Source organism: Misgurnus anguillicaudatus, chromosome 1 (genome assembly GCF_027580225.2).
Source record: "Misgurnus anguillicaudatus chromosome 1, ASM2758022v2, whole genome shotgun sequence".
Lineage (NCBI taxonomy): Eukaryota > Metazoa > Chordata > Actinopteri > Cypriniformes > Cobitidae > Misgurnus > Misgurnus anguillicaudatus.
This window is the reverse complement of record NC_073337.2, coordinates 1,210,954-1,221,669: the sequence shown is the minus strand read 5'-3', so window position 1 is coordinate 1,221,669 and position 10,716 is coordinate 1,210,954. Positions and strand designations below refer to the sequence as shown.

Sequence of the window (10,716 nt, the reverse complement as noted above, 5' to 3'; positions counted from 1 at the left end):
ATATGTTACAATACAGACAATAGAATTATATACGCACTGCAATATTTGTCCTACTATAACCATTCACCCAGTTTAGTAAGACCCTAGGTATATAAGGAAAGAAGGGATTATAGTACCACCCACAGAGTGGGTAGGATTACCTGACTGTACAAAATGCTTTAGATTGTCCTAGTAGTAAAAATTAAACAGGTAGGATGACCTGAAGGTGCAAAAAGCTTCCAGACTGTCCTACTAGTTTAAATTAAACAGGTAGGATGCCCTGAAGGTGCAAAATGTTTTCAGGTTTTCCTACCAGTTTATATATAACAAGTAGGATGACCTGAAAGTGCAAAATGCTTTTAGATTGTCCTAGTAGTTTAAATTAAACAGGTAGGATGACCTGAAGGTGCAAAAAGCTTCCAGACTGTCCTACTAGTTTAAATTAAACAGGTAGGATGCCCTGAAGGTGCAAAATGTTTTCAGGTTTTCCTACCAGTTTATATATAACAGGTAGGATGACCTGAAGGTGCAAAATGCTTTCAGATTGTCCTACTAGTGTGAATTAAACAGGTAGGATGACCTGAAGTTGCAAAATGATTTTAGTCTGTGCTACTAGTTTAAATTAAACAAGTAGGATGACCTGAAGGTGCAAAATTCTTTCAGGTTGTGCTACAAGTTTAAATTAAACAGGTAGGATGACCTGAAGGTCCAAAATGCTTCCAGGTTGTGCTACTAGTTTAAATTAAACAGGTAGGATGACCTGAAGGTGCAAAATGCTGTCAGATTGTCCTACTAGTATAAATTTTAAATGTAGGATGACCTGAAGGTGCAAAATGCTGTTAGATTGTCCTACTAGTATAAATTAAACAAGTAGGATGACCTGAAAGTGCAAAATGCTTTCAGATTGTCCTACTAGTTTAAATTAAACATGGAGGATAACCCGACTGTACCAAATGCTGTCGGAATGTCCTACTATTATAAATTAAACAGCTAAGATGACCTGGCTGTACAATATGCTGTCAGGTTGTCCTACTAGTGTAAATTAAAGAGGTAGGATGACCTGGCTGTACAAAATGCTGTCAGATTGTCCTACTAGTATAAGGGTTTCCGTACCGGATTTTCTATTTGGGTTTACTCCCATAGCCTTTGACCACCCTACTGAAAAATCCAGTTTAAACCAGCATAAGCTGGTAGCTGGTTTTAGCTGGTTTAAGGTGGTTTACGCTGGTCCTCCCAGCCTGACAAAGCTGGTCATGCTGGTGGTCCAGCTGGTATTCCAGCATGACCAGCTAAGACCAGCTAGACCAGCTTAAAATGTGACCAAAACACAGCTAGACCAGCTTGCTACATCAGCAAAACCAGCTTCCTACACCAGCAAAACCAGCTAAAACCAAGCTGGGGACCAGCTAAAACCAGCTCACCAGCTTATGCTGGTCTTAGCTGGATTTTTCAGTAGGGCAGACAAGGCCAACCTGCAAGGCAGCAGGAAACTCGTGGAAGGCGGGGTCGTTCATTTCCCGTGCAGATGAGAGGCATCTGCCCACTGCCCACGATTGTGCTATTAGTATAAATTAAACAGGTAGGATGACCTGAAGGTGCAAAATGCTGTCAGGTTGTCCTACTAGTTTAAATTAAACAGGTATGATGACCTGAAGGTGCAAAATGCTTTCAGATTGCCCTACTAGTATAGATTAAAATGTATGATGACCTGAATATGCAAAATGCTTTCAGATTGCCCTACTAGTATAAATTAAACAGGTAGGATGACCTGAAGGTGCAAAATGCTTCCAGGTTGTCCTAATAGTTTAAATTAAACAGGTAGGATGACCTGAAAGTGCAAAATGCTGTCAGATTGTCCTAGTATAAATTAAACAGGTGGGATGACCTGAAGGTGCAAAATGCTTTCAGATTGTCCTACTAGTATAAATTAAACAGGTAGGATGACCTGAAAGTGCAAAATGCTGTCAGATTGTCCTACTAGTATAAATTAAATGGGTAGGATGTCCTGACTGTACAAAATGCTGTCGGGTTGTCCTACTAGTATAAATTAATAAGGTAGGATGACCTGACTGAACAAAATGCTGTCAGATTGTCCTACTAGCATAAATTAAACAGGTAGGATGACCTGAAAGTGCAAAATGCTTTCAGATTGTCCTACTAGTATACATTAAACAGGTAGGATGACCTGAAAGTGCAAAATGCTGTCAGATTGTCCTACTAGTATAAATTAAATGGGTAGGATGTCCTGACTGTACAAAATGCTGTCAGATTGTCCTACTAGTATAAATTAAACAGGGAAGATAACATGACTGTACCAAATGCTGTCAGATTGTCCAACTAGTATAAATTAAACATGGAGGACGACCTGAAAGTGCAAAATGCTTTCGCTTGCCGTACTAGTATAAATTAAACAAGTAGGATGACCTGAAAGTGCAAAATGCTTTCAGATTATCCTACTTTTTTGGGCCCGCCACCACCCCCCCTCTTCGGAGGACAACTTTATTTTTTTAATACGGCAAATTATCTACACAATATGTTACAATACAGACAATAGAATTATATACACACTGCAATATTTGTCCTACTATAACCATTCACCCAGTTTAGTAAGACCCTAGGTATATAAGGAAAGAAGGGATTATAGTACCACCCACAGAGTGGGTAGGATTACCTGACTGTACAAAATGCTTTAGATTGTCCTAGTAGTAAAAATTGAAGAGGTAGGATGACCTGAATGTGTGGTTATCTGTTGTCGTCTTCATCTGTTTACCTACAAGGAAAGTAAAGTTAATCGTCTTGTTATATCTGGGACATTAAAGAAGTATATGTGCGGAGATTACCTCTGTTCATCAACCAATCATCTTCTGCAGATCTATATCATCCGCTGCTTAACTGCTAGTTTAAATTAAACAAGTAGGATGACCTGAAAGTGCAAAATGCTTTTAGATTGTCCTAGTAGTTTAAATTAAACAGGTAGGATGCCCTGAAGGTGCAAAATGCTTTCAGGTTGTCGTACCAGTTTATATATAAACAGGTAGGATGACCTGAAGTTGCAAAATGATTTTAGTCTGTGCTACTAGTTTAAATTAAACAAGTAGGATGACCTGAAGGTGCAAAATGCTTTCAGGTTGTGCTACAAGTTTAAATTAAACAGGTAGGATGACCTGAAGGTCCAAAATGCTTTCAGGTTGTCCTACTAGTATAAATTAAACAGGTAGAATGCCCTGAAAGTGCAAAATGCTGTCAGATTGTCCTACTAGTATAAATTTTAAATGTAGGATGACCTGAAGGTGCAAAATGCTGTTAGATTGTCCTACTAGTATAAATTAAACAAGTAGGATGACCTGAAAGTGCAAAATGCTTTCAGATTGTCCTACTAGTTTAAATTAAACATGGAGGATAACCCGACTGTACCAAATGCTGTCGGAATGTCCTACTATTATAAATTAAACAGCTAAGATGACCTGGCTGTACAATATGCTGTCAGGTTGTCCTACTAGTGTAAATTAAAGAGGTATGATGACCTGGCTGTACAAAATGCTGTCAGATTGTCCTACTAGTATAAGGGTTTCCGTACCGGATTTTCTATTTGGGTTTACTCCCATAGCCTTTGACCAGACAAGGCCAACCTGCAAGGCAGCAGGAAACTTGTGGAAGGCGGGGTCGTTCATTTCCCGTGCAGATGAGAGGCATCTGCCCACTGCCCACGGTTGTGCTATTAGTATAAATTAAACAGGTAGGATGACCTGAAGGTGCAAAATGCTTTCAGATTGCCCTACTAGTATAGATTAAAATGTATGGTGACCTGAATGTGCAAAATGCTTTCAGATTGCCCTACTAGTATGAATTAAACAGGTAGGATGACCTGAAGGTGCAAAATGCTTCCAGGTTGTCCAAATAGTTTAAATTAAATAGGTAGGATGACCTGAAGGTGCAAACTGCTTTCAGATTGCCCTACTAGTATGAATTAAACAGGTAGGATGACCTGAAGGTGCAAAATGCTTTCAGATTGCCCTACTAGTATGAATTAAACAGGTAGAATGTCCTGACTGTACAAAATGCTGTCAGGTTGTCCTACTAGTATAAATTAAAAAGGAAGGATGACCTGAAGGTGCAAAATGCTTTCAGATTGTCCTACTAGTTTAAATTAAACATGGAGGATAACCCGACTGTACCAAATGCTGTCGGAATGTCCTACTATTATAAATTAAACAGCTAGGATGACCTGGCTGTACAATATGCTGTCAGGTTGTTCTACTAGTGTAAATTAAAGAGGTAGGATGACCTGGCTGTACAATATGCTGTCAGATTGTCCTACTAGTATAAGGGTTTCCGTACCGGATTTTCTATTTGGGTTTACTCCCATAGCCTTTGACCAGACAAGGCCAACCTGCAAGGCAGCAGGAAACTCGTGGAAGGCGGGGTCGTTCATTTCAGATCAGAGGCATCTGCCCACTTCCCACGATTGTGCTATTAGTATAAATTAAACAGGTAGGATGACCTGAAGGTGCAAAATGCTGTCAGGTTGTCCTACTAGTTTAAATTAAACAGGTACGATTACCTGAAGGTGCAAAATGCTTTCCGGTTGTCCTACTAGCATAAATTAAACTGGTAGGATGACCTGAAGGTGCAAAATGCTTTCAGATTGTCCTACTAGCATAAATTAAACAGGTAGGATGACCTGAAGGTGCAAAATGCTTTCAGATTGCCCTTCTAGTATGAATTAAACAGGTAGAATGTCCTGACTGTACAAAATGCTGTCAGGTAGTCATACTAGTATAAATTAAAAAGGAAGGATGACCTGAAGGTGCAAAATGCTTTCAGATTGTCCTACGAGCATAAATTAAACAGGTAGGATGACCTGAAAGTGCAAAATGATTTCAGATTGTCCTACTAGTATAAGTTAAACAGGTAGGATGACCTGAAGGTGCAAAATGCTTTCAGATTGTCCTACTTGTATAAATTAAACACGTAGGATAACCCGACTGTACCAAATGCTTTCGGAATGTCCTACTATTATAAATTAAACAGCTAGGATGACCTGGCTGTACAAAATGCTGTCAGATTGTCCTACTAGTGTAAATTAAAGAGGTAGGATGACCTGGCTGTACAATATGCTGTCAGATTGTCCTACTAGTATAAGGGTTTCCGTACCGGATTTTCTATTTGGGTTTACTCCCATAGCCTTTGACAAGACAAGGCCAACCTGCAAGGCAGCAGGAAACTCGTGGAAGGAGGGTCGTTCATTTCCCGTGCAGATGAGTGGCATTTGCCCACTTCCCAGGATTGTGCTATTAGTATAAATTAAACAGGTAGGATGACCTGAAGGTGCAAAATGCTTTCAGATTGTCCTACTTGTATAAATTAAACAGGTAGGATGACCTGAAGGTGCAAAATGCTTTCAGATTGCCCTACTAGTATGAATTAAACAGGTAGAATGTCCTGACTGTACAAAATGCTGTCAGGTTGTCCTACTAGTATAAATTAAAAAGGAAGGATGACCTGAAGGTGCAAAATGCTTTCAGATTGTCCTACGAGCATAAATTAAACAGGTAGGATGACCTGAAGGTGCAAAATGCTTTCAGATTGTCCTACTTGTATAAATTAAACACGTAGGATGACATGAAGGTGCAAAATGCTTTCAGATTGTCCTACTATTTTCAATTAAACAGGTAGGATGACCTGACTGTACAAAATGCTGTCAGGTTGTCCTACTAGTTTAAATTAAACAGGGAGGATAACATGACTGTACCAAATGCTGTCAGATTGTCCCACTAGTAAAAATTAAACAGGTAGAATGACCTGAAGGTGCAAAATGCTTTCAGATTGTCCTACTAGTTTAAATTAAAAATGGAGGATAACCCGACTGTACCAACAGCTGTCGGAATGTCCTACTATTATAAATTAAACAGCTAGGATGACCTGACTGTACAATATCCTGTCAGGTTGTCCTACTAGTGTAAATTAAAGAGGTAGGATGACCTGACTGTACAAAATGCTGTCAGATTGTCCTACTAGTATAAGGGTTTCTGTACCGGATTTTTATTTGGGTTTACTCCCATAGCCTTTGACAAGACAAGGCCAACCTGCAAGGCAGCAGGAAACTCGTGGAAGGCGGGGTCGTTCATTTCCCGTGCAGATGAGAGGCATCTGCCCACTTCCCACGATTGTGCTATTAGTATAAATTAAACAGGTAGGATGACCTGAAGGTGCAAAATGCTGTCAGATTGTCCTACTAGTATGAATTAAACAGGTAGAATGTCCTGACTGTACAAAATGCTGTCAGGTTGTCCTACTAGTATAAATTAAAAAGGAAGGATGACCTGAAGGTGCAAAATGCTTTCAGATTGTCCTACTAGTTTAAATTAAACAGGTAGGATGACCTGAAAGTGCAAAATGCTTTCAGATTGTCCTACTTGTATAAATTAAACACGTAGGATGACATGAAGGTGCAAAATGCTTTCAGATTGTCCTACTATTTTCAATTAAACAGGTAGGATGACCTGACTGTACAATATGCTGTCAGGTTGTCCTACTAGTATAAATTAAAAAGGAAGGATGACCTGAAGGTGCAAAATGCTTTCAGATTGTCCTACTAGTTTAAATTAAACAGGTAGGATGACCTGAAAGTGCAAAATGCTTTCAGATTGTCCTACTTGTATAAATTAAACACGTAGGATGACATGAAGGTGCAAAATGCTTTCAGATTGTCCTACTATTTTCAATTAAACAGGTAGGATGACCTGACTGTACAATATGCTGTCAGGTTGTCCTACTAGTGTAAATTAAAGAGGTAGGATGACCTGGCTGTACAAAATGCTGTCAGATTGTCCTACAAGTTTAAATTAAACATGGAGGATAACCCGACTGTACCAAATGTTGTCGGGATGTCCTACTATTATAAATTAAACAGCTAGGATGACCTGGCTGTACAATATGCTGTCAGGTTGTCCTACTAGTGTAAATTAAAGAGGTAGGATGACCTGGCTGTACAAAATGCTGTCAGATTGTCCTACTAGTATAAGGGTTTCCGTACCGGATTTTCTATTTGGGTTTACTCCCATAGCCTTTGACCAGACAAGGCCAACCTGCAAGGCAGCAGGAAACTCGTGAAAGGCGGGGTCGTTCATTTCCCGTGCAGATGAGAGGCATCTGCCCACTGCCCACGATTGTGCTATTAGTATAAATTAAACAGGAAGGATGACCTGAAGGTGCAAAATGCTTTCAGGTTGTCCTACTAGTATAGATTAAAATGTATGATGACCTGAATGTGCAAAATGCTTCCAGGTTGTCCTAATAGTTTAAATTAAACAGGTAGGATGACCTGAAAGTGCAAAATGCTGTCAGATTGTCCTACTAGTATAAATTAAACAGGTGGGATGACCTGAAGGTGCAAAATGCTTTCAGATTGTCCTACTAATATAAATTAAACAGGTAGGATGACCTGAAAGTGCAAAATGCTTTCAGAATGTCCTACTATTTTCAATTAAACAGGCAGGATGACCTGAAAGTGCAAAATGCTGTCAGATTGTCCTACTAGTATAAATTAAACGGGTAGGATGTCCTGACTGTACAAAATGCTGTCGGGTTGTCCTACTAGTATAAATTAATTAGGTAGGATGACCTGACTGAACAAAATGCTGTCAGATTGTCCTACTAGTATAAATTAAACATGGAGGATGACCTGAAAGTGCAAAATGCTTTCGCTTGCCATACTAGTATAAATTAAACAAGTAGGATGACCTAAAAGTGCAAAATGCTTTCAGATTATCCTACTTTTTTTGGCCCGCCACCACCCCCCCTCTTCGGAGGACAACTTTATTTTTTTAATACTGCAAATTATCTACACAATATGTTACAATACAGACAATAGAATTATATACGCACTGCAATATTTGTCCTACTATAACCATTCACCCAGTTTAGTAAGACCCTAGGTATATAAGGAAAGAAGGGATTATAGTACCACCCACAGAGTGGGTAGGATTACCTGACTGTACAAAATGCTTTAGATTGTCCTAGTAGTAAAAATTAAACAGGTAGGATGACCTGAAGGTGCAAAAAGCTTCCAGACTGTCCTACTAGTTTAAATTAAACAGGTAGGATGCCCTGAAGGTGCAAAATGTTTTCAGGTTTTCCTACCAGTTTATATATAACAAGTAGGATGACCTGAAAGTGCAAAATGCTTTTAGATTGTCCTAGTAGTTTAAATTAAACAGGTAGGATGACCTGAAGGTGCAAAAAGCTTCCAGACTGTCCTACTAGTTTAAATTAAACAGGTAGGATGCCCTGAAGGTGCAAAATGTTTTCAGGTTTTCCTACCAGTTTATATATAACAGGTAGGATGACCTGAAGGTGCAAAATGCTTTCAGATTGTCCTACTAGTGTGAATTAAACAGGTAGGATGACCTGAAGTTGCAAAATGATTTTAGTCTGTGCTACTAGTTTAAATTAAACAAGTAGGATGACCTGAAGGTGCAAAATGCTTTCAGGTTGTGCTACAAGTTTAAATTAAACAGGTAGGATGACCTGAAGGTCCAAAATGCTTTCAGGTTGTGCTACTAGTTTAAATTAAACAGGTAGGATGACCTGAAGGTGCAAAATGCTGTTAGATTGTCCTACTAGTATAAATTAAACAAGTAGGATGACCTGAAAGTGCAAAATGCTGTTAGATTGTCCTACTAGTATAAATTAAACAAGTAGGATGACCTGAAAGTGCAAAATGCTTTCAGATTGTCCTACTAGTTTAAATTAAACATGGAGGATAACCCGACTGTACCAAATGCTGTCGGAATGTCCTACTATTATAAATTAAACAGCTAAGATGACCTGGCTGTACAATATGCTGTCAGGTTGTCCTACTAGTGTAAATTAAAGAGGTAGGATGACCTGGCTGTACAAAATGCTGTCAGATTGTCCTACTAGTATAAGGGTTTCCGTACCGGATTTTCTATTTGGGTTTACTCCCATAGCCTTTGACCAGACAAGGCCAACCTGCAAGGCAGCAGAAAACTCGTGGAAGGCGGGGTCGTTCATTTCCCGTGCAGATGAGAGGCATCTGCCCACTGCCCACGATTGTGCTATTAGTATAAATTAAACAGGTAGGATGACCTGAAGGTGCAAAATGCTGTCTGGTTGTCCTACTAGTTTAAATTAAACAGGTATGATGACCTGAAGGTGCAAAATGCTTTCAGATTGCCCTACTAGTATAGATTAAAATGTATGATGACCTGAATGTGCAAAATGCTTTCAGATTGCCCTACTAGTATGAGTTAAACAGGTAGGATGACCTGAAGGTGCAAAATGCTTCCAGGTTGTCCTAATAGTTTAAATTACACAGGTAGGATGACCTGAAGGTGCAAAATGCTTTCAGATTGTCCTAGTATAAATTAAACAGGTAGGATGACCTGAAAGTGCAAAATGCTGTCAGATTGTCCTACTAGTATAAATTAAATGGGTAGGATGTCCTGACTGTACAAAATGCTGTCGGGTTGTCCTACTAGCATAAATTAAACAGGTAGGATGACCTGAAAGTGCAAAATGCTTTCAGATTGTCCTACTAGTATACATTAAACAGGTAGGATGACCTGAAAGTGCAAAATGCTGTCAGATTGTCCTACTAGTATAAATTAAATGGGTAGGATGTCCTGACTGTACAAAATGCTGTCAGGTTGTCCTACTAATAGAAATTAAAAAGGAAGGATGACCTGAAGGTGCAAAATGCTTTCAGATTGTCCTACGAGCATAAATTAAACAGATAGGATGACCTGAAAGTGCAAAATGCTTTCAGATTGTCCTACTAGTATAAGTTAAACAGGTAGGATGACCTGAAGGTGCAAAATGCTTTCAGATTGTCCTACTTGTATAAATTAAACACGTAGGATGACCTGAAGGTGCAAAATGCTTTTAGATTGTCCTAGTAGTTTAAATTAAACAGGTAGGATGACCTGAAGGTGCAAAAAGCTTCCAGACTGTCCTACTAGTTTAAATTAAACAGGTAGGATGCCCTGAAGGTGCAAAATGTTTTCAGGTTTTCCTACCAGTTTATATATAACAGGTAGGATGACCTGAAGGTGCAAAATGCTTTCAGATTGTCCTACTAGTGTGAATTAAACAGGTAGGATGACCTGAAGTTGCAAAATGATTTTAGTCTGTGCTACTAGTTTAAATTAAACAAGTAGGATGACCTGAAGGTGCAAAATGCTTTCAGGTTGTGCTACAAGTTTAAATTAAACAGGTAGGATGACCTGAAGGTCCAAAATGCTTTCAGGTTGTGCTACTAGTTTAAATTAAACAGGTAGGATGACCTGAAGGTGCAAAATGCTGTCAGATTGTCCTACTAGTATAAATTTTAAATGTAGGATGACCTGAAGGTGCAAAATGCTGTTAGATTGTCCTACTAGTATAAATTAAACAAGTAGGATGACCTGAAAGTGCAAAATGCTTTCAGATTGTCCTACTAGTTTAAATTAAACATGGAGGATAACCCGACTGTACCAAATGCTGTCGGAATGTCCTACTATTATAAATTAAACAGCTAAGATGACCTGGCTGTACAATATGCTGTCAGGTTGTCCTACTAGTGTAAATTAAAGAGGTAGGATGACCTGGCTGTACAAAATGCTGTCAGATTGTCCTACTAGTATAAGGGTTTCCGTACCGGATTTTCTATTTGGGTTTACTCCCATAGCCTTTGACCAGACAAGGCCAACCTGCAAGGCAGCAGGAAACTCGTGG

At 39.1% G+C, this 10,716-nt stretch overlaps 1 long non-coding RNA gene across 2 annotated transcripts in view; it reads right to left on the bottom strand.

The window, feature by feature from the left end:
- Positions 1–1,790: 1,790 nt before the first annotated feature.
- Positions 1,791–10,716, bottom strand: part of LOC129435503 (uncharacterized) — a 45,811-nt gene continuing 36,885 nt past the window's right edge. The window contains exon 3 of one of the 2 annotated variants that reach the window (XR_012372070.1): positions 1,791–2,902. This is a non-coding gene — a long non-coding RNA (uncharacterized lncRNA). The remainder of the gene's footprint in view (positions 2,903–10,716) is intronic. The other variant, XR_012372064.1, reaches the window with a different exon arrangement.